The 27,959-nt window shown below is 43.6% G+C and overlaps 1 long non-coding RNA gene across 1 annotated transcript; it reads right to left on the bottom strand.

Annotated features, from left to right (window-relative positions):
- Positions 1–4,959: 4,959 nt before the first annotated feature.
- LOC123768298 (uncharacterized) lies at positions 4,960–27,959 on the bottom strand. The gene is made up of 3 exons (XR_006774078.2): positions 25,137–27,959; positions 24,904–24,973; positions 4,960–6,514 (listed from the first exon to the last, which is right to left on the bottom strand). It is a non-coding gene; the product is annotated as an uncharacterized lncRNA (long non-coding RNA).

Genomic DNA, 27,959 nt, shown 5'->3' with positions numbered 1-27,959 from the left:
AAGAACTGTGATGGAAGGAGATACAGAGATGTTAGTGGGATTGGGAGAGAGAGAGTGAATAGAGTTGAACACGAATAGGGCATATAGTTCTTTTACAAAAAAAGTATATGATTTTTTATTTGTTGGAGTTGGTTTTAATGCGCCAGTCATACTCCCATTCTGTGACAGTATGGAGTTCTGCTTGTGCTCTGCGTGATAGTATGTCAATGGTGCTGCTGGTGACAAGGTGAGAGACATCATCAGCGTAACATATGGTTAATGAATTGTGATGAACAGGTCAGGAATGTCGTTGATGTATAGGATATAGAGTGTCGGGGCAAGAATAGAGCCTCGGGGAACACCAGCGTGTAAGTTGACGTAGTCAGAGTGTTGTCGGAGGAATTTAATCCTCACAGTCCTATTGTTTATGTAGTTAGAAAGAAGCTTAGTGGTGATGAGGGAAAGATTAAAGTTTTACATAGTTTAAATTTTAGGCCGTCATGCCAAACAGTGTCAAAGGCCTTTTCAACGTCCTTGGTGATTAGTGCAGTCCTAAGTCTTTGGTGCTGATTGATGGTGATGTAATTGTTCATGATGTTTAAAGCGTCATGTGTGGCCTGGTGAGGCCGGAATCCAAACTGTTTATTAGTAAGTCATTGTCTTCTAGGTGGGTTCTAAGTCTCATGTTGACCAGCCTTGAATTTCAAAGACTTTGCCAAGTGTCTCTAGAAGGCTGATGGGTCTATAGTTCTTTGAGTCAGTGTGAAGTTTCCCAGGTTTTGGAATAAGAACAGCAGTGGCAGATTTAAAGGTGAGAGGGAAATATCCAGAGGCAAAGGAGGCGTTGAATAAGTTAGTGATAGCAGCATAGATAGAAACGGGGAGTTGTCTAAGGAGAGTATGTCCAATGCCAGACGCACCAGGGACTCTGCGACGAGTGCCCATGAGAGCTGTCTTGACACCAGCTGGAGTCAGGGGAGTCTGTAGTTCAGTGCCAGAGTTGAAGTTGTCAAGGTGGATGAGGTCGTCAGGTGTGGTTTCATGTCTGTTTTTGGTGTACCCAGTTTTCAACTACTTCAATGTTGGGAAGGGTAGTTGGTTCAGGAGGATGAGGAAGAAAAATGCGTTCCCAGTGGTGTTTAAAAATGTTAAGCACTTCATCAGGTTCAGTGATTTTGTTGTTGTTCTGTAGGAGGTATTTAAATGGTGTGTGAGTTAATCCTTGTAAGCATTTGATTTGTTTCCAAAATTCCTGAGGTGTCAGTTTTCCATGCTTGTTCTGCTTGTTCTATGAAGTGTTTCCAATGTTTTGTGTGGTCTTCGTCTAGGCTGTTGAGGATGTGGTTTTTTTTAATGTTGTAAAGTCCCAGAGTACTTGTCCATAGCGATGTAAGTTATGTAGGAATCGAGAATGATAGGAAGCTAAGAGGCGTTTGGTGCGAATGGAAGGGGTGAAAGAGAAGTATGGTTTGTGTGTTGTTTTAGGAATGGAATTGTTTGCAGCATGGATGATGGTGTATTGTATGTTGAGTGCTTGTGTGTCAATGTCAGTGTGATGTTTGTCATTGTATTCATAAGTGAGATCAATGTTATCAATATGTTGTTTGAACATGTCCCAATTTACCCTATGGTATGAGAATTGAGGAGTGCTGGGAATGAGAATGGGATTGCTGGAGACTATGAGAATTAAGGGAATATGAGCAGAGCCCGTAATGGGTCCTGATGAAATGTAGTGTTGTAGGTTGTTGCCATGCCTGTTGGTGAATATAAGATCAGGTCTGCCAGAACCTGTATGACTGAAAGAAGTGGGGAAGTCGGGGCCAAGGAAGAATAAATGTTTTTGGATGTATATTTGGTGAAGCTGTTGGCCATGCTGATTTGTGGTATTGTGGTAGAATTGAGGTCTGCAAGCAGGAAAACAGGCAGGTGAGTGTGGTTGAAGAGAGCTGTGATGTTTGCATGGGAATGTCAGTGTTAGGACGGATGCAGGTGGTGCAGATGATGAGAGAACCCATTTGTGTGTGGACGTTTATGGCTAGAAAGTGTCTGTGAAGCCAATGAGTGTGTAAAAGTTCGTGTTTGTATGAAGACCGTGTGAGTATTGCAACATTCATGTGCTTCATCAGGTGACTGGTAAGAGTAGCCATAATGTTTGACTTTATGTGAGTTCGTAATGTATGTGCTATTTAATAATAGAACATCAGGTCTCTCGATCTCAATAAAATCTGACATCATGTGTCTAATAGAGAAATATTCTCGCACATTGAATTGGATGATCTTTATGAATGTTGAGGTTTTGATGGGGTGCTGGAGGGGTTTTGTGCGTGTACATGGTCAACATGAGGATTGCCATATTCAATGACTGGGGCAGTTACTGAGGCGGGAGGAATGAGTAACGGGAGGTTGACAACGTGAAGTGGGAGTTAGAGAACGAGTTATTGAGCGGGCTCGGGTGACGTGAAGAGTTACAGATGGAATAACTGGAGCTGGTGGGGGATGAAAGACGGCAGAAGGCGTGTTGACAGGGACCAAGTGGGAAGTACCGGAAGTTATAGTGTTTGAAGTGAGATTGGAAGTGGAGGGGACGATGTTGGGAGAAGTTTTTTACTTTAGTTCATTTATTATGCACCCCCATACCCATCCTGTGGGCGGTAGTGGAAAGGGTTACAGAGGCACATAATGGGCTCAGGGACTGAACCCCACAATTTATTTAGCTAACCAAGTTACAATCTTGATGATCTAGCTACAAAATTCAGTATAAGTCGTCACATCATAAATGGGATCGAGATCGACCACAAGTAGTTTCTAAATTAAGCAACTGACATATGTGGAGAGCTAGTGTCACAATTGATATGTTTGTCCTGTACACCGCCCCCACCCCCCCTCCAGTGGGCAGTGGTGGATTGGTTACAATCACTTAGTTACTACCTACAGTTAGCAAACTGGGGATATTTGGCTAAAATTTTTGGTAGCAGATCATTTTGAGGTTGAGAGTACTTGGGACATGGATGGATCAGTTTGGGATAGTCCAGGGTCTACAGTCTGGTCAGTGGTTTCGTTTTCTATAGCAGTCATGAGTGGGTTGGTTGGAGGTTCTGGGGGAACTATAGTATTTACCTCAGCTGAAGAAAAAGTTTTTTGTGGAATGAGGACTGTAGGTGAGAATGGAGCAGAACACAAGAGCTGAGGAGGAGGGACAAAGATACTAGGAAGACTGTTGTGAGTGAGAAAGATAGATAGTCAGCAAAGTCACGACCATTATCCTTGGCCTTCAGGTAAGCAGGTTGTACACAGGCAGTGACTCGTTCATATGAAAGGTTCTGAAGAGGAGAATTAGGTGGAGGTAATGGGTGAGAGAAGAAAGGTGGAGGGGACTGAGTTTGTTGTGCAGTAGTAGGGGGTGATGTTGCTGGTAAGGGGAAGCATTTAGGACACTGGCATAGGACATGGAGTTGGCTGATGCTGTTTGGTGATTGGATGGGGTTTTGGGAAGTTGAGGAAGAATGAGGGTGTGCATGAGTACGAGGTTGGTTAGTACGAAGAGTTTTCAGAGTTTGTTTTCTCAGAGGACAAGATTTATCAACTGCTGAATGAGCATCTTGGCAATTAGTGCATTTTAGGTTGGGGGTGGAGCACTTAGTATAAAAATGACCTTTTACAGAGCATTTAGAGCAAATTTGTGGACTTTTGCATTTACGTGTTTCGTGGCTGTACTTATAACATTTGATGCATTGCAGCAAAGGAAGATAGTCAGCTGGAGTAATGAGGTAGGGAGGAGTGTTGGTGTTGAGGATTTTAATACCTTGATGCAAGAGTTTCTGAGCTTCTGCAGGAGGAGGAACATTGGATCTTGTAGTCTTTAGTATTAGGCACTGGGTATATCTCCATTACAGTAATAGCATTCCTGTGTGAAATGTTCTGAGAGAGATTGATAGTATTGGGTGCTGAAAATACAAAGCTTTCGACATTTCTTACTAGAACAGAGCATAGTTTTTTGTTCAATAGTGAGTACAGAAGTCAGAGAAGCTTTAAATGTTTATTTAGGTAAGGTACATACATACAAGGTGAGATACAAACATTGATGGGTTTATAGATAGGGCTAGTACATACAATGCCTAAAACCACTATTACGCAAAGCGTTTCGGGCAGGAAAAACACTAAAGACTAAAACTTAATACTAATTGAGATTAAAGTATAAAATGTGTTGACAAAATAAAAAATAAAAAAAAAAGGGGGGGGGGGAATGTGGCAGAAAATAGCAAATATACAATTTGGTCAACAAACAGCATTGTTTAAAATAATAAGACATTGTTTGACATTTGGGGGGTAAGGTCAAATTAAAAAAAAATCAAATGTTTATTCAGGTAAAGTACATACATACAAGGGGTGATACAGATATTAATGAATTTATAGATAGAGTTAGTACATACAATGCCTAAAACCACTATTACGTAAAGCGTTTCGGGCAGGAAAAACACTAAAGACTAAAACTTAATACTAATTGAGATTAAAGTATAAAATGTGTTGAGAAAATATAAAAATAAAAAAGGGGGGAACATGGCAGGAAAACAGCAAAAATATAATTTGGTCGACAAACAGCATTGTTTAAAAATAACAGACATGGGTTGACAATATAGGGGTAAGGTAGGTTACAGGGAGTTAATTAGGTAGTACTTAGTTTTTATCTTAAACTGGTTAAGAGAGGTACAGTCTTTAACATGGTTGGGAAGGTCATTCCACATTCTGGGTCCCTTGATTTGTAAAGCATTTCTAGTTTGATTAAGTCGTACTCTTGGAATATCAAAAAGGTGTTTGTTTCTGGTGTGGTGCTCATGGGTTCTGTTACAACCTTGTAGGAAGCTTTTAAGGTCAGGATTGGCATTACAGTTCAGCGTTTTATATATATATATATATATATATATATATATATATATATATATATATATATATATATATATATATAGAATACACATGAGAGGATGTTCAGTGACTTAATATCTAACATATTCAGAGATTTGAGAAGGGGTACCGAGTGATGTCTGGGGCCAGAGTTGGATACTGTCCTAATAGAAGCTTTGTGTTGAGTAATTAGAGGACGTAAATGATTTTGGGTAGTAGAACCCCAAGCACAAATACCATAGTTGAGATAAGGATAGATGAGGGAGTAATAGAGCCTCACCAGGGCAGGGCGGGGTACATAATATCTGATCTTAGAAAGAATGCCAACAGTTTTTGAAACTTTTTTTGATATATTTAGAATGTGTTCCTGGAAATTCAGTTTGTGGTCAATGAGAACGCCAAGGAATTTGCCATCTATTTTGTTACAAATTTGGGTATTATTTATCCTGAGATTTATTTGATTTGAGGATTTATTGCCAAACAAAATATAGAAAGTTTTGTCAATGTCAAGGGTGAGTTTGTTGGCGGTTAGCCAAAGATGGACTCTATTTAGCTCAGTATTTACTGTGGCATTTAGAGCAAGGGAGTCAGGACTGGAATAAATGAAGGCTGTGTCGTCAGCAAATAAAATTGGTTTGAGGTGTTGGGAGGCATTTGGAAGGTCCTTAATGTAGATAAGAAAGAGGAGAGGGCCAAGTATGCTGCCCTGAGGAACACCAATGTTGATGGGTAGGGTGGGAGAAATTGAATTATTCACAGAAACATACTGGAGCCTGTCAGTAAGGTAAGATTTGAGGTATTGCAGGGAGTGACCTCTGACTATATACAAACTGTCCTCTTAAAAAGAACGTCGCTTTTGGCCGTTTGCCCGTATGGCCGAATTTGGACGTAATTTGAAAATGAAAAAATATGAAAAAAAAATGAAAATAAATTTGGGATTTTTTTTTTCCACAACAGTAAGTTAAGGGTCCTCTGATAGGTTAGGTGGGCAGGAAATTCTCATAAACGTTATGAAAAACGTTAATTTAAAGTGTCCTCTCATAACCTCTGCGCGTACGCCCGACAACTCAAATAGAAAACGGAACAGAACGTCACTTTTGTGAGTCAATTTCATTTCAAATTACGTCCAAATTTGGCCATAGCGCGCATACCAGCCAAAAGTGACGTTATTTTTAAGAGGACGGGTTGATGGAATGATGTAATTTAAGAAGAAGGTTTTGGTGGTTGACAGTGTCAAATGCTTTACGCAGGTCCACAAATAACCCAACAGGGAATTCATTTTTATCAAGAGCTGCATGTAATAAGTTAATCATACTAATAAGGGCATCATTACTGTTTTTTTTTGGTCTGAAGCCATATTGGCAAGAGCTAATTATATTGTGTTTGGCAAGATAAGAGTAAAGCTGCTTGTAGATTAGTTTTTCAAATATTTTTGACAAGTTTGGCAGAATTGATATAGGTCTGTAATTGTTGATATCAGTGAGATCACCACATTTATGGTAAAGGAGTGCCTGTCTTTTTCTAGTCAAGCACTCGTTGATGTAAATCCCCTTTTTAGAGGATACAGCAGCCTGGATAAGATCAGATTTTAGGGACTGGGTAGTTAGTTTGAGGCGAATTTTTCTTCGGGTTAGTCCTGCAAATAAATAAAGCAAATAATAAAGACGTCAGCATGATCTATAAATCAAAATACAAGCCCTACTGTGCATTATGCAGTATACAATTGAACAGCTGAAACGTTGTTATTTAGCTGAGGCCGCAGCTCCCTGATATAAAAGGATTCCATTATTATCAAATCCTTACGGGCTCACCATAGCCCATGCTACTTGGAACTTTTTGTTCCAAGTAGCGAATCTTAAAGAACAACATCTCAAATCCGACTGGCCATTCATGAAAGTGTCTAAAATTTTAAAATTGGATTCCAGCAGAGAATGATTCAACTCATAACGATGATTTCTAATCTCCGAGAATGATAGTTTGGATAATGGTAATCCAGTCCTCAATGATACTCCCTGGTACTCAAGTATCCTAATCTTAAAGTTGCGAATGGAACGTCCGATGTATCCAGCATTACAGCTGGAACAATTATACATATATACGATATTAGAGCACAGGGGGACGGGTGGGGGTACGCACTATATCTTTAAATTTAAAATAGGAGCCTATGGTATTTGTATTGACAAAAATAAATCTAAAGTCTACTTGAGGATAACAATGTAGTAGAAGTTTCCTCAGTCGACTTCTTACAAAAAAAAAAAAAACTAATGGTGCCATAAAAGGGTAATTTGATATATTTTAAATCCCGTTCTACCGTAATAATCCTACAAAAAGGGTGAAACTTCTTATTTAAGAAATTCCTTATAAAAGTATATACCATATGAGCAGGGTAACCATTGTGAGAGTGTCTCTCAAGATTCTCCCACAGCTGACTGGAATGGCTCATTGCTGTGCACAGTGCACCGATCTTGTGCACAAGGTCCTATTTCTGTTAACCCAGGATAGTGACCTGGCATGTTGGGTATCTCCAGAATGCCCACTTAACCAGGAACACTTTCATAATATGAAGGCCGCCGTATGTCCAGGCAGGAAGTAGATACAGGGAGTTAAGCATACTTGCCACCGAAGGGTCAGTGGGTACCTTGCTCGGTGGTGGAGCGTGGGACAGAGGGGAGACGCTAGCAGCGTCTCCCCTCTGGGGTCAACCGGCGCGATGGAAAATAACAGCTATGACGTGGTCGTGACGTGTTCATGACGTCACTCCTGCTACTGCTCATCGAACGAGCTAATATGATTGGTTCCCGCTCATTTGCTGCAATACTATTGGTCAAATTGTAACTCTTTTGTGCTGGGTGCCAGGAGATGCCCGGCAGTCCTTGCAAAAGGCATTCTTGTGAGGGATCTCTTGCATAGTGGACGTGTAGCTGTTCTGTCTACCGGCCAATAGACTGAACAACCGTCTATTCCTCACCGTCAAGTTAACTCAGCGTCTGAAGATTATACGACACACTCGCCCAGAATCACGAGTGGGAATATATTATTCAGAAGCCTAAAGTGACAAATCTCCAGAGCGAAACAGACTGGTATCAGGTAACCCCTGGTGACAAAGATCGTTGTGAGTGACTTAGAGTGAACTAAGGCAGTACCGCCGCCTAAGTAACCTGTGTGTGACTTTACCACAAGTGTACCTGCATGGTACCACAGCCGCCGCCACTCGTCCCGAGCGTGTACCTCAGTACCCCAGTACCTCTGTACTTCTGTGCCTCGAGCGCCCGGCGCCGCCCTCACACTACTACGTGACGTCACCACCTTGCTCATCGCTAGCGCCAGTGTGTGTGCGGGTGTCTGTCTGTTAAGCATACGGCCCGCCCTACTGCAAGTACCCTCCGTGTCTACGAGCGAAACCAGCTGTCAGGCCACCTACGAGTGCTTGTATAAATGTGCCTGAGTGAGTAAGGAATGGTACCCTATCTGTAAGTACAAGATCTTGTCATTGTTTTATTGTGTCTGTGTTGATCTGAGGTATCAACCACAGTTCTCACCCTTTCATACCTGTCACAGGTCATAGGTGAATCGACGGTGAATGCGTGTTTATCTGTGTGGTATCACGGCATTTCACTCGTCTGTTGAATGTGAGCTTCACATACACCACACATTTAGTATTGTGTGTGATATTATTGAGCATGTTATTGCCTGTCCCATTGACAGCGTATTTGTTGATTTATTGCATATCATCATTACCGAGTATCCGGTTGGAACTCTTGTGATCCCTTTGCATACCGGCAGTTAGGTTGCCGTGTTAATGATTGGCTGTCAACTGTGTTAAGTTAGGTGTTTCTCCACGAGTGGATCCGAATCGTTTAGCCAGACGTCAAGAGTCTCGCTAATATAACCATAGCCTTTCTGACGCCAATCTAAAGTAAATCAAGCACCCTTTGTATTAGTGGTTAAGTTAGTAAATAAACTACTGTTAAGCTTTATGCGGTGTTTCCGTTGAACCACTTCTGAATACTGCAAACATTACTCAAGCCTTCAGCTCTAAGTGTCTTCAACACCGAGTTGCCTATAAGTCACAAACTATAAATGTGATGAGGACCTTAGGAGTTCCTTAAAGTGTTAAATCATTGAGGAGATTCCAACGATCAACGTGGAGCAGGACCAGGTGAGGCTAGTCTGAGAAGAGACCCTCAAGGACTCTAACTCGACCTTGCTCCCAGGTCCTGTACTGTTGCTCTCGAATTTTCTATTCTGCTAATTCCGACAGCTTCGTGAAGCGTCTGCCACATGTACATTGGCGACGTACGCATTGCAGTCGTGAAAGCAAAAAAGAAACACCCCACAACCATTACTTGAAAAAAAAATCAAAATGAAATTAATTTCTTGATCAAAGTTAGACCAATTTGAGCATAAAACAAAGGCTCTATTCACTAGAGTATTAACTGCATTTTTCTTAAAAATAGCTGGAACAAAATAATTCAAATTTAAGCCTAAACCTGTAAAGGTTAGTTTTCTATAAACATTAGTGTTAAAACCATTAAGGTTATTCACTTGACATCAGGAAACGACAACGAATTATCCCTTTCACGCTGCAGTGAAACGTATTACAATGTTGTGCATTAAGATACTCTCTACATTTCTCAACTTGAGATTAGTCCTTGAATAACAAACAAGTGTCATCCACATATCTCCTGTACATGACTGGTTTAAAGTCCAGAGGACATTTATCAAGCCAATTTCTCTCATGAAAGCTTAAAAAAGCATTAGCAAGTGCGGGGCCTAATGGAGAACCCATTAATACTCCAGCAATTAGTTTATAATATTTATTATTAAACAAAGATTGAGTCTTTAACTACCAACTCTAACAACCGTCTAAATATCTTGCTACAAAATTCCGACACCAAATTAGTGTCAGCAAATAAGTGATTTACACACATGTCAAAAGTTTCCCACAGAGGAGTATTAGTGAAGAGTGACTCTACTCAACACTAGCCATTATAGGAGGGGAATCAAGATTCAATGAGGAAAGTTCCTTAACAAAATCCTGAGAGTTTCTCACAGTAAATTCATTACAAGTTAATGGAACTTGTAATGAATAATGAACGTGTAATACAATAATGGAACAAGAAACTTTGCCAATTTGTAATTAAAAGTACCAATCGCTGACAAAATAGGACGAATAAGTATACCTGTTTTATGAACCTTAGGCAACCCCAGCCAGCTTTCTCATGCCCTCTTAGGGGCTGTCAGCTCCAACGATCTCTGTATATAGGCAAGACAAAACCATCTCAAGGTGCCTGACAATACACTAACAGCAAAGCTTCATCAAAGACCACATATATTCTACTCACAGTCAGAGCATCACCAGAGATATTCTAATTAACAACGGTGAAATAACAGACACAACGACACCTGAGGAGTAGACATCGCGAAACACTATATAAGAAACGATCCCTCACACTGGTACATTTGACCAGACTCAAGACCGAGGCAGAATGTCAAACACACAATGTGGGAACATCAGTGGTAGAAAATAAAAATAATAATAATAAAAAAACTGCCTAAGGTAACATATGAATTAAAGAAAGTGCCGAAAGCCTGTAGGCTAGTGCAACGGTCTCGCTTAATGCAGGTCGGTGTTCAATTCCCGACCATCTAAAAGGTTGGACACCATTCTCTTCCTCCGTCCCATACCTAATCCTTATCCTGACCTTCTACCTTATAGCAGTAACGGATTTGGTGCTTTTCCCTGATAATTCCCTCCCTCCCACCTCCATATTTCCCTGTTTCAGATATTGTATGGAATAGACCCCCGAGGTCACCCGAGCTACGAGCATACACGTGACCCCCGAGCTACGAGCATACACGTGACCCCCGAGGTCACCCGAGCTACGAGCATACATATGACCCCCGAGGTCACCCGAGCTACGAGCATACACGTGACCCCCGAGCTACGAGCATACACGTGACCCCCGAGCTACGAGCATACACGTGACCCCCAAGGTCACCCGAGCTACGAGCATACACGTGACCCCCAAGGTCACCCGAGCTACGAGCATACACGTGACCCCCAAGGTCACCCGAGCTACGAGCATACACGTGACCCCCAAGGTCACCCGAGCTACGAACATGGTCTCAGAATTGGGTACACAGTAGCAAAGTGACTTCTACCCGTCAAACACACAGCGAAATTACGACGTTGCTACAACGTTCGAACATGATATAACACCTCCTAACAAGTTATTAGAACCAATATAACAAGTTGTAACAATGTTCTAATACGTCAAAAACACGTTAAGCCAAGATGTAACAACTTTATTACAAGTTGTAACAAGCGGAAAATAGGGTCAGTTACGGTTTGTGTTTCCAGGGTATTTACCAACTTCTGTTACTTCTGATCACAGAAGCAAACGACCACCACTATCTGATGACCGATTAGCTAGTTATTTACATATCTTAATAATTCTGTTTTATACTCAAAATTTTATCTGATTTCCAAATCCAAAGCAACTCCAAATGAGAGTTCTATATAAATAAAAAAATAAAAATAGTATACAAACAGTAAAGTTTTTATACAATATTAAAAAAAAAATTGATTAACTTTAAAAAATGTTGAAAGATTTAGGTTTAGTTTCATAATTATTATAAAATTTAATTATGATTTTAGCTATATGGCTAAGACTATATGTAATTAAGAAGAAACAAATGCTATTTACATGCTTGTCCTCCCACACTCCCTCGGTCGTCGCGGTCATTGTTTTCTATACAGCTTTTCAGGGGGACTAATATTCGCAATATTTTGTGTTGCATTCTCTGTTTCGTGAGAGGTGCGATGCTGACAGATCACCTTTTGTGGATGTTCATGACTGTAGGCGCACCCTCTCTCTCCTCTTCTAAACCTTCTTCCTTTTTATACACGCCGACCACCGGGGAGCCTCGTGATTGTGCGAGTCAACCACACTGTTGTGGGTTGCAACCCTGAGGACCAGTACGGTGTTTGCTTCGTAGACGAGGACAGGACAGGTTTTGTACCTGACCTTCAGATTCACCCACCGAGCACCGACTTGCAATGTTGCCGTGATTGGCATGTACAGTAAACAGAGCAACTCAGTCAGTCTGTCAGAATGGTGCACTGTCTGCAGATGCTGTACTCTGGTGAGGCACAGATTGTCACCTTTGACTGTCTCTACATTCTACAAAACCATTAACATAGCACAAACAAACAACATCAAGACCAATACAGGCATAAACTACTTTCTCGCCACTGAAGACTGTCTATGACTGCTTCAAACCTGCCGCTCTTGACAAACTACAACAAGGCCATCTAGCACCTCCGCTCGCTATTGAGCAGTAAACAAAATGTACAGTTCTTGCACATAATGTTGACAGGACAGTTCTTGCACGTAATGTTGACAGAATAGTATGACCCCAGAGGTCACCCGAGCTACGAGAATACATATGACCCCAGAGGTCACCCGAGCTACGAGCATACATATGTCCCCAGAGGTCACCCGAGCTACGAGCATATATTTGACCTCTGAGGTCACCCGAGCTACGAACATACATATGATCCCAGAGGTCACCCGAGCTACGAGCATACATACGACCCCCGAGATCACCCGAGCTACGAACATACATATGACCTCCGAGGTCACTCGAGCTTCGAGCATACATATGACCCCCGAGCTATGAGTATACATATGACCCCCGAGGTCACCCGAGCTACGAGCATACATATGACCCCCGAGGTCACCTGAGCTACGAGCATACATGTGACCCCCGAGCATACATATGACCCCTGAGGTCACCCGAACTACGAACATACATATGACCCCCGAGATACTAACATGGTCTCAGAATTGGGTACACAGTGTCAAAGTGACCTCTACTTACCAACTACTGTTACTTCTGATGACAGAAACAAACGACCACCACTTACTGATGACCGATCAGCTAGTTATTTACATATCTTAATAATTCTGTTTTATACTCAAAATTTTTTATGATTTTACAAAATGTATAGCTACCACAAATGAGAGTAATATATATATATATATAAAACAAAAATAGTATACAAACAGTAAAGTTTTTATACAGTATTTAAAAATATATTGATTAACTTTAAAAAATGTTGAAAGATTTAGATTTAGTTTCATAATTGTTATAAAATTTAATTATGATTTTAGCTATATGGTTAAGACTATTTGTAATTAGGAAGAAATAAATGCTATTTACATGCATGTCCTCCCACACTCCCTCGGTCGTCGCAGTCATTGTTTTCTATACAGCTTTTCAGGGGGACTAATATTCGCAATATTTTGTGTTTCATTATCTGTTTCGAGAGAGGTGCGATGCTGACAGATCACCTTTTGTGGATGTTCATGACTGTAGGCGCACCCTCTCCCTCTCTTTCTAAACCTTCTTCCTTTTTATACACGCCGACCACCGGGGAGCCTCGTGATTGTGCGAGTCAACCACACTGTTGTGGGTTGCAACCCTGAGGACCAGTACGGTGTTTGCTTCGTAGACGAGGACAGGACAGGTTTTGTACCTGACCTTCAGATTCACCCACCGAGCACCGACTTGCAATGTTGCCGTGATTGGCTTGTACAGTAAACAGAGCAACTCAGTCAGTCTGTCAGATTTGGTGCACTGTCTGCAGATGCTGTACTCTGGTGAGGCACAGATTGTCTTCTTTGACTGTCTCCACATTCTACAAAACCACTAACATAGCACAAACAAACAACATCAAGACCAATACAGGCATAAATTACTTTCTCGCCATCGAAGACTGTCTATGACTGTTTCAAACCTGCCGCTCTTGACAAACTACAACAAGGCCATCTAGCACCTCCGCTCACTATTGAGCAGTAAGCAAAATGTACAGTTCTTGCACATAATGTTGACAGCACAGTTCTTGCACATAATGTTGACAGCGCAGTTCTTGCACATAATGTTGACAGCACAGTTCTTGCACATAATGTTGACAGCGCAGTTCTTGCACATAATGTTGACAGCACAGTTCTTGCACATAATGTTGACAGCGCAGTTCTTGCACATAATGTTGACAGCGCAGTTCTTGCACAAAATGTTGACAGCGCAGTTCTTGCACATAATGTTGACAGCACAGTTCTTGCACATAATGTTGACAGCGCAGTTCTTGCACATAATGTTGACAGCGCAGTTCTTGCACATAATGTTGACAGCGCAGTTCTTGTACATAATGTTGACAGCACAGTTCTTGTACATAATGTTGACAGCACAGTTCTTGCACATAATGTTGACAGCGCAGTTCTTGCACATAATGTTGACAGCGCAGTTCTTGCACATAAAGTTGACAGCACAGTTCTTGTACATAATGTTGACAGCGCAGTTCTTGCACATAATGTTGACAGCAAAGATCTTGCACGTAATGTTGACGGCACAGTTCTTGCACGTGATGTTAACAGCACAGTTCTTGCACATAATGTTGACAGCACAGTTCTTGCACATAATGTTGACAGCACAGTTCTTGTACGTAATGTTGACAGCACAGTTCTTGAACGTGATGTGTGTCAGGACAGTTCTTGCATGTAATGTTGACAGAATAGTATGACCCCAGAGGTCACCCGAGCTACGAGAATACATATGACCCCAGAGGTCACCCGAGCTACGAGCATACATATGACCCCAGAGGTCACCCGAGCTACGAGCATACATATGACCCTCGAGGTCACCCGAGCTACGAGCATATATTTGACCTCTGAGGTCACCCGAGCTACGAACATACATATGACCCCAGAGGTCACCCGAGCTACGAGCATACATATGACCCCAGAGGTCACCCGAGCTACGAGCATACATATGACCCTCGAGGTCACCCGAGCTACGACCATATATTTGACCGCTGAGGTCACCCGAGCTACGAACATACATATGACCCAAGAGGTCACCCGAGCTATGAGAATACATATGACCCCCGAAGTCACCTGTGCTACGAGTATACATTTGACACCAGAGGTCACCCGAGTTACGAGCATACATATGACCCCCGAGGTCACCCGAGTTACGAACATACATATGACCCCCGAGTTACGAACATACATATGACCCCCGAGTTACGAACATACATATAACCCCCGAGGTCATCCGAGTTACGAACATACATATGACCCCCGAGATCATATGGGCCTCAGAACACGGTACACAGTAGTTAAGTGACCCCCTACGTACCGACGACTATTATTTATTATATATTGCTTCAGATAATAGTTGTTGGCGACCACCATTTCCTGATGGGCGAACGGATACTAATTAATTATAACTGATCAATTCTATATTATTATATTCAAAATTTTGGTTTAATTTTTTTAGATAAATCTTAGACATAAAAGTTTTTATTTAAAAGAAAGATATCCTAATTTTTACAAACAAATGCGTTTTTATACAAATTTTGTAATTTTTTTTTGTTTTAATTTTTTTTAACTTAAGTTTTCTTTAAAAATACTAATATTTTTTATGTCATTCTGACAATAGTTTAGGGATAATTGCAATTAAATAGAAAATGTTTATATTTACAAGCTTGTCCTTTCACACTCCTGAGGTCATCTGTGGTCGTTGTTTTCTGTACAGCTTTTTAAGGGGGACTAATATTCACAATATTTTGAGTTTTCATTCTATGTTTCGTGAGAGGTGCGATGCTGGCAGATCATCTTTTGTGGATGTTCCATGACTGTAGGCGCACCCTCTCTCTCCTCTTCTAAACCTTCTTCTTCATTATACACGCCGACCACTGGGGAGCCTCGTGACTGTGCTAGTCAACCACACTTTTGTGGGTTACAACCTCGATGACCAGTACGGTGTTTGCTTCGTAGACGAGGCCAGGACAGGTTTTGTACCTGACCTACAGATTCACCCACCGAGCACCGACTTGCAATGTTACCGTGATTGGCTAGTACAGGACACAGAGCAGCTCAGTCAGTCTGCCAGAATGGTGCACTGTCTGCAGATGCTGTACTCTGGTGAGGCACAGATTGTCACCTTTGACTGTCTCTACATTCTACACAACCACTAACATAGCACCAACAAACAACATCAAGACCAATACAGGCATAAATTACTTTCTCGCCACCGAAGACTGTCTTTGACTGCGTGAAACCTGCCGCTCTTGACAAACTACAAGAAGGCCATCTAGCACCTACGCTCGCTATGGAGCAGTAAGCAAAATGCACAGTTCTTGCACATAATGTTGACAACACAGTTCTTGCACGTAATGTTGACAGTACATTTCTTGCACATAATGTTGACAGCACAGTTCTTGCACAAAATATTGACAACACAGTTCTTGCACGTAATGTTGACAGCACAGTTTTTGCACGTAATGATGACAGCACACTTTTTTCACGTAATGTTGAGACCACAGTTCTTGGACGTGATGTTGACAGCACAGTTCTTGCACGTAATGTTGACAGCACAGTTTTTGAACACAATATTGACAGCACAGTTGTTGCACGTAATGTTGACAGTACAGTTCTTGCACGTAATGTTGACAGCACAGTTCTTGCACGTAATGTTGACAGAACAGTTCTTGCACGTAATGTTGACAGCACAGTTCTTGCACGTAATGTTGACAGAACAGTTCTTGCACGTAATGTTGACAGCACAGTTCTTGCACGTAATGTTGACAGAACAGTTCTTGCACGTAATGTTGACAGCACAGTATGACCCCAGATGTCACCCGAGCTACGAACATACATATCACCTCTGAGGTCACCTGAGCTACGAGCATACATATGACCCCCGAGGTCACCCGAGCTACGAACATACATATGACCCCCGAGGTCACCCGAGCTACGAACATACATATGACTCCCGTAGTCACCCGAGCTAAGAACATACATATGACCCCCAAGGTCACCCAAACTACGAACTAACATATGACCCCTGAGGTCCCCCGAGCTACGAACATACATATGACCCCCGAGGTCACCCGAGCTACGAACATACATATGACCCTTGAGGTCACCCGAGCTACTAACATACATATGACCCCCGAGGTCACCCAAACTACGAACATACATATGACCCCCGAGCTACGAACAAACATATGACCCCCGAGGTCACCAGAGCTACTAACATACATATGACCCAGAGGTCATATGCGCCTCACAACTGGGTCACAGTAAGAAAGTGACCCGTACTTACCGACAACTATTATTTCAGATAGCAAAAGTAAGCGACCACCACTTCCGGTAGGCTGATCAACTAGTTATTAACATAACTGTCTAATTTTGTTTTTTTTGTCCGCAAAATTTTAGTACTAATGAGGTAACTTATATTACATATTGCTACGGCGGTGTGTCCACTCAGAAGATGAGTGGCGCTGCCCAATAAACTCGCCTCTCGGGGCAAAATTTAAAATTTATATGCACACGAAAATTTTTAAATGAAATTATGAAAAATTTTGTATTTATCTACAACGTGTAGATGTTTTATACAAAATTGCAAAAAAAATAAATAATTTTAAAACATATTTGAAAACTTTAATTTTATTTTATAAATTTAATCAAATTTTATACCAATTTAGGTATATTTTAATTAACAATTGTAATAATGAGTCAATAATTGGAATTAACATGCTCGTCTTCTCACGGGAGACATCTCCCGTCACGCAGGGTGCAGTCGCGCCTCCACAGATCTCCAGTATCAGCTCTTGATACTGGTAATGGCTCAAAAGGGCCACCACTTACGGGCTATTCATGCCCGTGCCACCTCTTGGGTGACTTAATCTTTATCAATCAATCATCGCTCGTCTTCTCACACTCCCAACGTTGTCGTCACGGTTTTCTATATAATTTTTTAGGGGGAACTAATATTCACAATATTTTATGCTTTCATACTATGTTTCACGACAGGTGCGATGCTGGCCGATCACCTTTTGAAGATGTTCCATGACTGTAGGCGTATCCTCTCTTTCCTCTTCTAAACCTTCTTCGTCTTTCTTCTCTTCTTCTTGATAGTAGGTGCAGTTTGCATGAAGGGTTTGTCCTCCCGATGACTGCACCAATACAGATGTTGGTAGAGGCGTTTATGTTCAGGATGATAAGAGTTTCAAAAGTGCTTGTTACGTTGTGCTGTAGACAGAGGAGCGGCGACTAGAACAGAGGTGTATGTTAGAGGGAGACTTGCCACACCGTAGGGCGGTGTGTTGTGTTTATGGCGTCAGCTGATCCTTGGTGTTGCGACGAGGCAGTTGTTGTCTGTGTTTAGCTGTTGGTGGCGCCAGGTATAAATGTGGCGCGGGTCAGATGTGACCCAATTTGTTGGTCGACTGTAGATATTTACCCAGTGCTTTGACTATTTGGTATTTTTGTTGTAACGAGTGGTCATCGCCTCCTAATATATGCTCGATGGTAAAGAGTATTTTAAGTGAAATAAGTACTTGTTTGAGATTTACTCTGGCACTATAATGTCGGAAGCAGTGAAGGAGATAGTGTTCGATTGTTTCAGGCACCTGGCAGTGGATGCAGAGTTCGTTGATGTCTGTTCTGTACTTAGAGCTGTGTGCTGCTAGTTTGGTGTGTCCCAGCATTAATCTGGTCATCGCTATATCAATTTCTCTGCTTTTATATCTGACATGTTTCCAAGTATCCCATTTCTTTTTTATGGACCCATCGTATAAGGGTGAGCGTGACGTTTTCCATTTCGTCGCAAAATCTTAGGTGATGGCATTTTTGAAGGCTCCTTTACGTGCAACATGGGGAATTGGATGACGGGTAATGTGAGGTGTCTTGTGCATTGCTTTGGCTAGTTGATCTACTAGTTCATTATGGAGAATACCACAATGCGCTGGGACCCATTGGATAGAGCTCTCATAACCGTTTAATCGATGTTCATGAAGAAGTTGAAGACATGGGTAAATAAACTCCTTGCACGTTGTTGAAGAGTATGTAATGGCTTGAATCGCACTCTTGGAGTCAATGCAGATTGTATATGTCCCGACTGGTAATGTTGTGATTATTTGGAGAGCTTGAAATAAGGCATATAATTCAGCTGTGAAAACAGATAGTTGGTTTGGTAATCGCCATCTTCGTCTTTACAAACGCCGACCACTGGGGAGCCTCGTGACTGTGCTAGTCAACCACACTGTTGTGGGTTGCAACCTTGAGGACCAGTACGGTGTTTGCTCCGTAGACGAGGACAGGACAGGTTTTGTACCAGGCCTTCAGATTCACCCACCGAGCACCGACTTGCAATGTTGCCGTGACTGGCTAGTACAGTACACAGAGCAGCTCAGGTAGTCTGCCAGAATGGTGCACTGTCTGCGGATGCTGTACTCTGGTGATGCACAGATTGTCACATTTGACTGTCTCTACATTCTACAAAACCACTAACATTGCACCAACAAACAACATCAAGACCAATACAGGCATAACTTACTTTCTCGCCACCGAAGACTGTCTATGACTGCTTCAAACCTGCCGCTCTTGACAAACTACAACAAGGCCATCTACCACCTCCGCTCACTATTGAGCAGTAAGCAAAATGCACAGTTCTTGCACATAATGTTGACAGCACAGTTCTTGCACGTGATGTTAACAGCACAGTTCTTGCACGTAATGTTGACAGCACAGTTTTTGCACATAATGTTGACAGTACAGTTCTTGCACATAATGTTGACAGCACAGTTCTTGCACATAATGCTGACAGCACAGTTCTTGCACATAATGTTGACTGCACAGTTCTTGCACATAATGTTGACTGCACAGTTCTTGCACATAATGTTGACAACATAGTTCTTGCACGTAATGTTGACAGCACAGTTCTTGCACATAATGTTGACTGCACAGTTCTTGCACGTAATGTTGACAGCACAGTTTTTGCACATAATGTTGACAGCACAGTTCTTGCACGTAATGTTGACAGCAAGGTTCTTGCACGTAATGTTGACAGAATAGTATGACCCCAGAGGTCACCCGAACTACGAACATACATATGACCTCCGAGGTCACCCGCGCTACGAGCATACATACGACCCCCGAGATCACTCGAACTACGAGCATACATATGACCCCAGAGGTCACCCGTGCTACGAACATACATATGACCCTAGAGGTCACCCGAACTACGAAAATACATATGACGTCCGAGGTCACCCGAGCTACGAGCATACATATGACCCTCGAGATCACCCGAGCTACGAGCATATATATGACCCTCGAGGTCACCCGAGCTACGAGCATATATATGACCCTCGAGGTCACCCGGGCAACGAGCATACATATGACCCCCGAGATCATATGGACCCCAGAACACGGTACACAGTAGTTAAGTGACCCCTACGTACCGACGACTATTATTTATTATACATTGCTTCAGATAATAGTTGCAAGCGACCACCACTTCCTGATGGGTGATCGGATAGTAATTAATGTAACTTAATCATTTCTATATTATTACACTTAAAATTTTAGTTTTAAAATTTTCACGACAAAATGTTATATATAAAAGTTTATACATAAATAAAAAATATCCTACTTTTTACAAAGAAATGTTTTTATACAAATTTGAAAATTTTCTTTATGTTTTAAAATCTTTTTGAAAATATTTCCTTTTCTATAAAAATAATAACACATTTTTTATCATTCCAGCAATACATTATGATTAATTGCAATTAAAAACCAAGTGTTTATATTTACAAGCTCGTCCTTTCACACTCCTGAGGTCATCTGTGGTCGTTGTTTTCTGTACAGCGTTTCAGGGGGGACTAATATTCACAATATTTAGAGTGTTCATTCTATGTTTCGTGAGAGGTGTGATGCTGGCAGATCACCTTTTGTGGATGTTTCATGACTGTAGGCGCACCCTCTCTCTCCTCTTCTAAACCTTCTTCTTCATTATACACACCGACCACTGGGAAGCCTCGTGATTGTGCGAGTCAACCACACTGTTGTGGGTTACAAAATCGAAAATCAGTACAGTGTTTGCTTCGTAGACGAGGCCAGGACAGGTTTTGTACCTGACCTTCAGATTCACCCACCGAGCACCAACTTGCAATGTTGCCGTGATTGTTAGTACAGTAAACAGAGCAACTCAGTCAGTCTGCCAGAATGGTCCACTGTCTGCAGATGCTGTACTCTGGTGAGGCACAGATTGTCACCTTTGACTGTCTCACATTCTACAAAAACATCAAAACCATCAAGACCAATACAGGCATAAACTACTTTCTCGCCACCGAAGACTGTCTATGACTGCTTCAAACCTGCCGCTCTTGACAAACTACAACATGGCCATCTAGCACCTCCGCTCACTATTGAGCAGTAAACAAAATGCACAGTTCTTGCACATAATGTTGACAACACAGTTCTTGCACGTAAAGTTGACAGCACAGTTCTTGCACGAAATGTTGACAGCACAGTTTTTGCACATAATGTTGACAGCACAGTTCTTGCACGTAATGTTGACAGTACACTTCTAGCACGTAAAGTTGACAGCACAGTTCTTGTACATAATGTTGAAAGCACAGTTCTTGCCCGTAATTTTGACAGCACAGGCCCTGTACATAATGTTGACGGCACAGTTCTTGCACGTAATGTTGACAGTACAGTTCCTGCACGTAAAGTTGACAGCACAGTTTTTGCACGTAAAGTTGACAGCACAGTGTGCACATAATGTTAACAGCACAGTTCTTGCACTTACTGTTGACAGTGCAGTTCTTGAACGTAAAGTTGACAGCACAGTGTGCACATAATGTTAACAGCACAGTTCTTGCACTTACTGTTGACAGTGCAGTTAGTTCTTCAACGTAATGTTGACAGCACAGTTCTTGCACATAATGTTGACAGCACAGTTCTTGAACGTAATGTTGACAGCACAGTTCCAGCACATAATGTTGACAGCACAGTTCTTGCACAAAATGTTGACAGCACAGTTCTTGCACGTAATGTTGACAACACAGTTCTTGCACATAATGTTGACAGCACAGTTCTTGCACATAATGTAGACAGCACAGTTCTTGCACATTATGTTTACAACACAGTTCTTGCACATAATGTTGACAACACAGTTCTTGCACGTGATGTTGACAGCACAGTTCCTGCACATAATGTTGACAGCACAGTTCTTGCACGTAATGTTGACAGCACAGTTCTTACACGTAATGTTGACAGCACAGTTCTTGCAAATAATGTTGACAGCACGGTATGACCACCTGAGGTCACCCTAGCTATGAGCATACATGTGACCCCCGAGGTCACCCGAGTTACGAGCATACATATGACCTCCAAGGTTACCAGAGCTACGTGCATACATATGACCCCCAAGGTCACCAGAGCTAAGAGCGTACGTATGACCCCCAAGGTCACCAGAGCTACGAGCATACATATGACCCCCAAGGTCACCAGAGCTACGAGCATACATATGACCTCCGAGGTCACCCGAGCTACGAGCATACATATGACCCCCGAGCTACGAGCATACATATGACCCCCGAGGACACCCGAGCTACGAGCATACATATGACTCCCGAAGTCACCCGAGCTACGAGTATACATATGACCCCCGAGGTCACACGAGCTACTACCATATATATGACCCCCGAGGTCACCCGAGCTATGAGCATACATATGACTCCCGAAGTCACCCGAGCTACGAGTATACATATGACCCCCGAGGTCACCCGAGCTACGAACATACATATGACCCCAGAGGTCACCCGAGCTACGAGCATACATATGACCCCCGAAATCACCCGAGCTACGAGCATATATATGACCCCAGAGGTCACCCGAGCTACGAGCATATATATGACCCCGAGGTCACCCGAGCAACGAACATACATATGACCCCAGAGGTCACCCGAGCTATGAGCATATATATGACTCCCGAGGTCACCCGAGCTATGAGCATATATTTGACCCCCGAGGTCACCCGAACTACGAGCATATATATGATTATCGAGGTCACCCGAGCTACGAAAATACATATGACCCCCGAGGTCACCCGACCTACGACAATACATATGACCCCCGAGCTACGAGCATACATATGACCCCAGATCCCACCCGACCTCCGAGCATACATATGACCCCCGAGCAACGAACATATATATGACCCCTGAGGTCACTCGAGCTACGAACATACATATGACCCTCGAGGTCACCCGAGGTACGAGCACACATATGACCCCCGAGGTCTCCCGAGCTACGAGCATATATATGACCCCCGAGGTAACCCGAGCTACGAACATATGACCCCCGAGGTCACTCGAGCATATATATAACCCCTGAGGTCACCCGAGCTATGAGCATATGTATGATTCCCGAGGTCACCCGAGCTATGAGCATATATGTGACCCCAGAGGTCACCGGAGCTACGAGCATACATATGATCCCGAGATCATATGGAGCTTAGAACACGGTACATAGTAGTTAAGTGACCCCTACTTACCGACGACTATTATTTCAGATAACAGTTGCAAGCGACCACCACTTTCTGCTAGCCGATTAATTAGTAATTCATACGATTGATCAATTTTGTGTTTTACACTCAAAATTTTTTGCGAGACATCTCTAAAGTATATGGTTTGCAAAATGTTTTTATATAAAGAAAAACATCCTAGTTTTTTAAAATAAGTTTTAGTTTTTAAAATAAGTTAGTTTTTATGCAAATTTTGAAAATGTCCTTTATAACTTAAAAAAAATTGAAAATTTTTAGTTTCCATTAAAAATATTATTAAATTTTTTTGTCATTCTTTCTATAGTTTAAAGATTAATTGTAATTAAAAAGTAATTTATTATATTTACAAGCTCGTCCATTTACAATGTCATCTTTTGTCGTTGTTTTCTATACAGCTTTTCAGAGGGACTAATATTCACAATATTTTGTGTATAATTCTTTGTTTCGAGAGAGGTGCGATGCTGACAGATCACGTTTTGTGGATGTTCCATGACTGTAGGCGCACCCTCTCTCTCTCTCTCTCTCTTGTAAACCTTCTTCCTCTTTATACACGCCGACCACTGCATGGGGAGCCTCGTGACTGTGCGAGTCAACCACACTGTTGTGGGTTGCAACCCCGAGGACCAGTACGGTGTTTGCTCCGTAGACGAGGCCAAGACAGGTTTTGTACCTGGCTTTCAGATTCACCCACGGAGCACCGACTTGTAATGTTGCCGTGATTGGCTTGTACAGTACACAGAGCAGCTCAGTCAGTCTGCCAGAATGGTGCATTGTCTGCGGATGCTGTACTCTGGTGAGGCAAAGATTGTCACCTTTGACTGTCTCTACATTCTACAAAACCACTAACATAGCACCAACAAACAACATCAAGACCAATACAGGCATAAGTTACTTTCTCGCCACCGAAGACTGTCTATGACTGCTTCAAACCTGCCGCTCTTGACAAACTACAACAAGGCCATCTAGCACCTCCGCTCGCTATTGAGCAGTAAGCAAAATGTACAGGTCTTGCACATAATGTTGACAGGACAGTTCTTGCACCTGATGTTGACAGCTCAGTTCTTGTACGTAATGTTGACAGCACAGTTCTTGGTCTAAGACAATTGTGGCTGGCTGGTGAGTCACGTATTTCTAAATATGTATGAAAAATAAACAGGTAATTCTCGCAAGGTATTATTCACCAATAGAACAAAGTTTCGCGTCGTGGCCGGGGAGGATTGACTAGGCGCCAATCCTTAACACTACTCCTCTGTTCCTCCATCATTGTGTACCCTGTTGTTAAACGATTGGCGGATGGTATTCCAGGGGAGGATATCTTGAGATGATTTCGGGGTTTAGCATCCCCGCGGCCCGGTTCTCGACTAGGCCAACTTCTTGTTGTACATCCCCCAGGAAGCAGCCCGTAGCAGCTGTCTAACTCCCAAGTACCTATTAACTTCCAGGTGAACAAGGGCCTCAGGGTGAAAGAAACTCTGCCCATTGGTTTCCGCATACACTGGGGTTCGAACCCGGAACCTTAGGACTACGAATCCCAAGCGCTGTCCTCTCAGCTGTCAGGCCCCTATCAGGAAACTACACATAGTGGGTAAGGCTTACCATAAGCTCTGGGAAGCGAGGGCTCTCAGCCTGCTAACATGACTCAGCAGACGTCTGGTCCAGTATCCACCTGTGGTATAAAAACTTGTTGGAATGGTCAATCAGAGCAAATAAAAAAAAACAAAATAAATAATCCGTTAAATATCTATATTTGTAAAATAAATTCATAAATCCTAACTATTCATGTATGATCCTCTCTTGTTATTAACATAATATTTTCAGTAGATACCTACCTCCCAATTGTAGCTATTTGCTGACAGGTGAACAGTGACATCAGGTGAAAAAGAGCGTTGCCCAGGCACTCATGTCCTGCCCTGGCAAATGAACCCGGGACCTTTCGGCTGTGACCCGAATGGGCTTACGTTTATGCACAATCGTGACTTAATCCTATTTAAATATACACACTTGTAGCATGCGGACAACATTTGGCCGTCGTACATTAGTAGCAGCTGACGATTCTTATCGCTTCTCGGCCAAGTGTCTGATACGATCCTTCTTCTCTTCTTCTTGAGAATAGGTGCAGTTTGCATGAAGGGTTTACCCTCCCGATGACTGCACCAGGACAAATGTAGGGAGACGCGTTGACGTTAAGGAGGAGAATCAAGTCAAGTGTGTTAGATGTGACGAGTCGTAGAGAGAGGAGTGGCGACGAAAACAGAGGGGGACGTTAGAGGGAGACTCCCCGCACCGTAGGGCGGGGCGACGAGGTCACGGCGGCAGCTGATCAGACGTGAACTAATACTTCTCCGGGAACTTGTATATCTGAAAGCACAAGCAGTACGCCTCCCAAATCACCCACGTGTCATCGGGCACCTGGCCACCAGGCGGTGGCCTCGGCTGAGACATCTTATCCGGCACCCTATACACAAACTCCTTCACCCGCGACACCCAGACAGTGGACGAGAACCACGGGACCGGAAGCACCCGGGCATCCCGATAAGGGCCCAACACCGGACCCCCACAGGGCACAACCCCAGCAGCTGGGACTAGGCTTCCCCCAGACCGGGGCAATGAAGGAGGGGAAACCGCAGGGGATGCAGGCGCGGCATCGACCCCACCACAGGGCACAGGAGCCGAGGCCCCCCGGCGCACATCTTTCCGCAACATCACGACGAGGTCCCGATCATCAGGGACAACCCACCACTGTGGAAATCCAACAGCAGGAGACGCAGGAGGAGAGGCACAGGTAGCAACTTCGGAGCCCCGCACAGCACCATCATCCTCGGCGGGGGGCGCCAGATCACCATACTCTCCAACCATCTCCCAAGGCACACCACGAAGGGGAGACACTCCGAGCCCGCCGCGAACGCTTCGAGACAGGCCGCACCACACCACGCCCAGCAGGCCCCGCCGCAGGCACAGCCACCACCTTCACATACACACAGGCCAAACCTGCACCGTCCGAAGAGTCCACAGAGGCCACATCACTCACACTGCCCGCATCATCCAGGGAAACAGCCTCAGAACACCGACGCGCACGCTTCTGTAAAGGGATGGAAAGAGCAGAACTACAGTCGCCAACACACACAGACACGGCAGGCGCCTCCTCCTGCCGAAGCCCCCCCTCCAAAACAACAGAACCCGCGACCCCTGGAGCCGGTATCACATCCACAGGCGGGGGCAGGACATGGACATCCACTGGGACATCCACCACACGCAGTGCGGGCGACGGCCCAACAGTCTTACACTCCGGCGCAATAACCACCTCCGGGGCCACAGCAGGTAATAGACTGGACGTAGAAGGCATAGTAACCGCCTCAACAGGCAAATCAGCAGACAAGCAATCAGGCGCCTCAAGCACCGCAACCACTCCATCCTCAGAAGCGTCCGAAGTCAACAGGGGTGGAAAGTCCTCCTCACGAAAAACATGCACCCTGCCAGTTGCTCCCACGTCGCACGCTGCAGCGAGATGACCCACATTACCACACCTGTAACTGGTGCGCGGTTGCCCATGATACTGGCAACGGAGCGTGTAAACGAAAAACATGCACCCTGCCAGTTGCTCCCACGTCGCACGCTGCAGCGAGATGACCCACATTACCACACCTGTAACTGGTGCGCGGTTGCCCATGATACTGGCAACGGAGCGTGTAAACGAAAAACATGCACCCTGCCAGTTGCTCCCACGTCGCACGCTGCAGCAAGATGACCCACATTACCACACACCTGTAACAGGTGCGCGGTTGCCCATGATACTGGCAACGGAGCGTGTAACCCAACACGGACACAGAGGACGGAACACTACTCTTCAGAGACATGGCCAGGGTGCGGGAACTGTCAAGCATCCCAGTACAGTGCCCTGCAAGTACGTTGTCCCAACGAATGCTTACCACAGTACCAAACCGTCCAAACACAGCAGTTAGGAGAGCGTCGTTAATCTCGAAGGGGGCACCACGCACCGACACATACGTCAAGGCGATGCTGAGGTTCACGACCTTAACAGAACCGGCGGCATCAGGGAGAGGGTAAACACGCCCCTCACACCACCCCAGAAACGCTTGAAATGCAGCCTGATGGCGAAACTTGACCACAGCGCGGTTCCCCTGCAGCAGCTGGACGCCCACCAATTCCGACAACTGCACATGGAGAATATCCACCAGGGCAACACCAACCAACAAGTGGTCCACTGGCACCGTAAAAGCCAGACCAGACGACGAGGTCCTCTGCAATAGAGGCCGGTTCTTACCGGCCTCCATTGTCTCCCCAACAGACGTTCCACGGCCACCCAGCGGACAACACCCTTACAGCCGTCACAGACACCCTCCTCACACAGCCACTAGGGTAGAACTGGCGAGTACCACGAACGACACGTCTACACCCAACAGCCGCCAACGAGCCACTCCGATGCGATCCTTATGTAGAGTCCTTGACATTAAACCGGTTTCTTGATCATGGGGCAAGTGCTATAAGGACTTGCTCTAACTTTGTCGTGGGGTGACCTGGAATTGTAATGCCTCTAGGATCGGATTATGTATTAGCGTATTAGATTATGTATTAGCGATAAGACATTATACATTAATGTACAATGACTTACTGTAAATATATAGCTCTTAAAA

Source organism: Procambarus clarkii, chromosome 59 (genome assembly GCF_040958095.1).
Source record: "Procambarus clarkii isolate CNS0578487 chromosome 59, FALCON_Pclarkii_2.0, whole genome shotgun sequence".
NCBI classification, from domain to species: domain Eukaryota; kingdom Metazoa; phylum Arthropoda; class Malacostraca; order Decapoda; family Cambaridae; genus Procambarus; species Procambarus clarkii.
The sequence above is the reverse complement of the archived record's forward strand: the minus strand, read 5'-3'. Positions and strand labels throughout refer to the sequence as shown.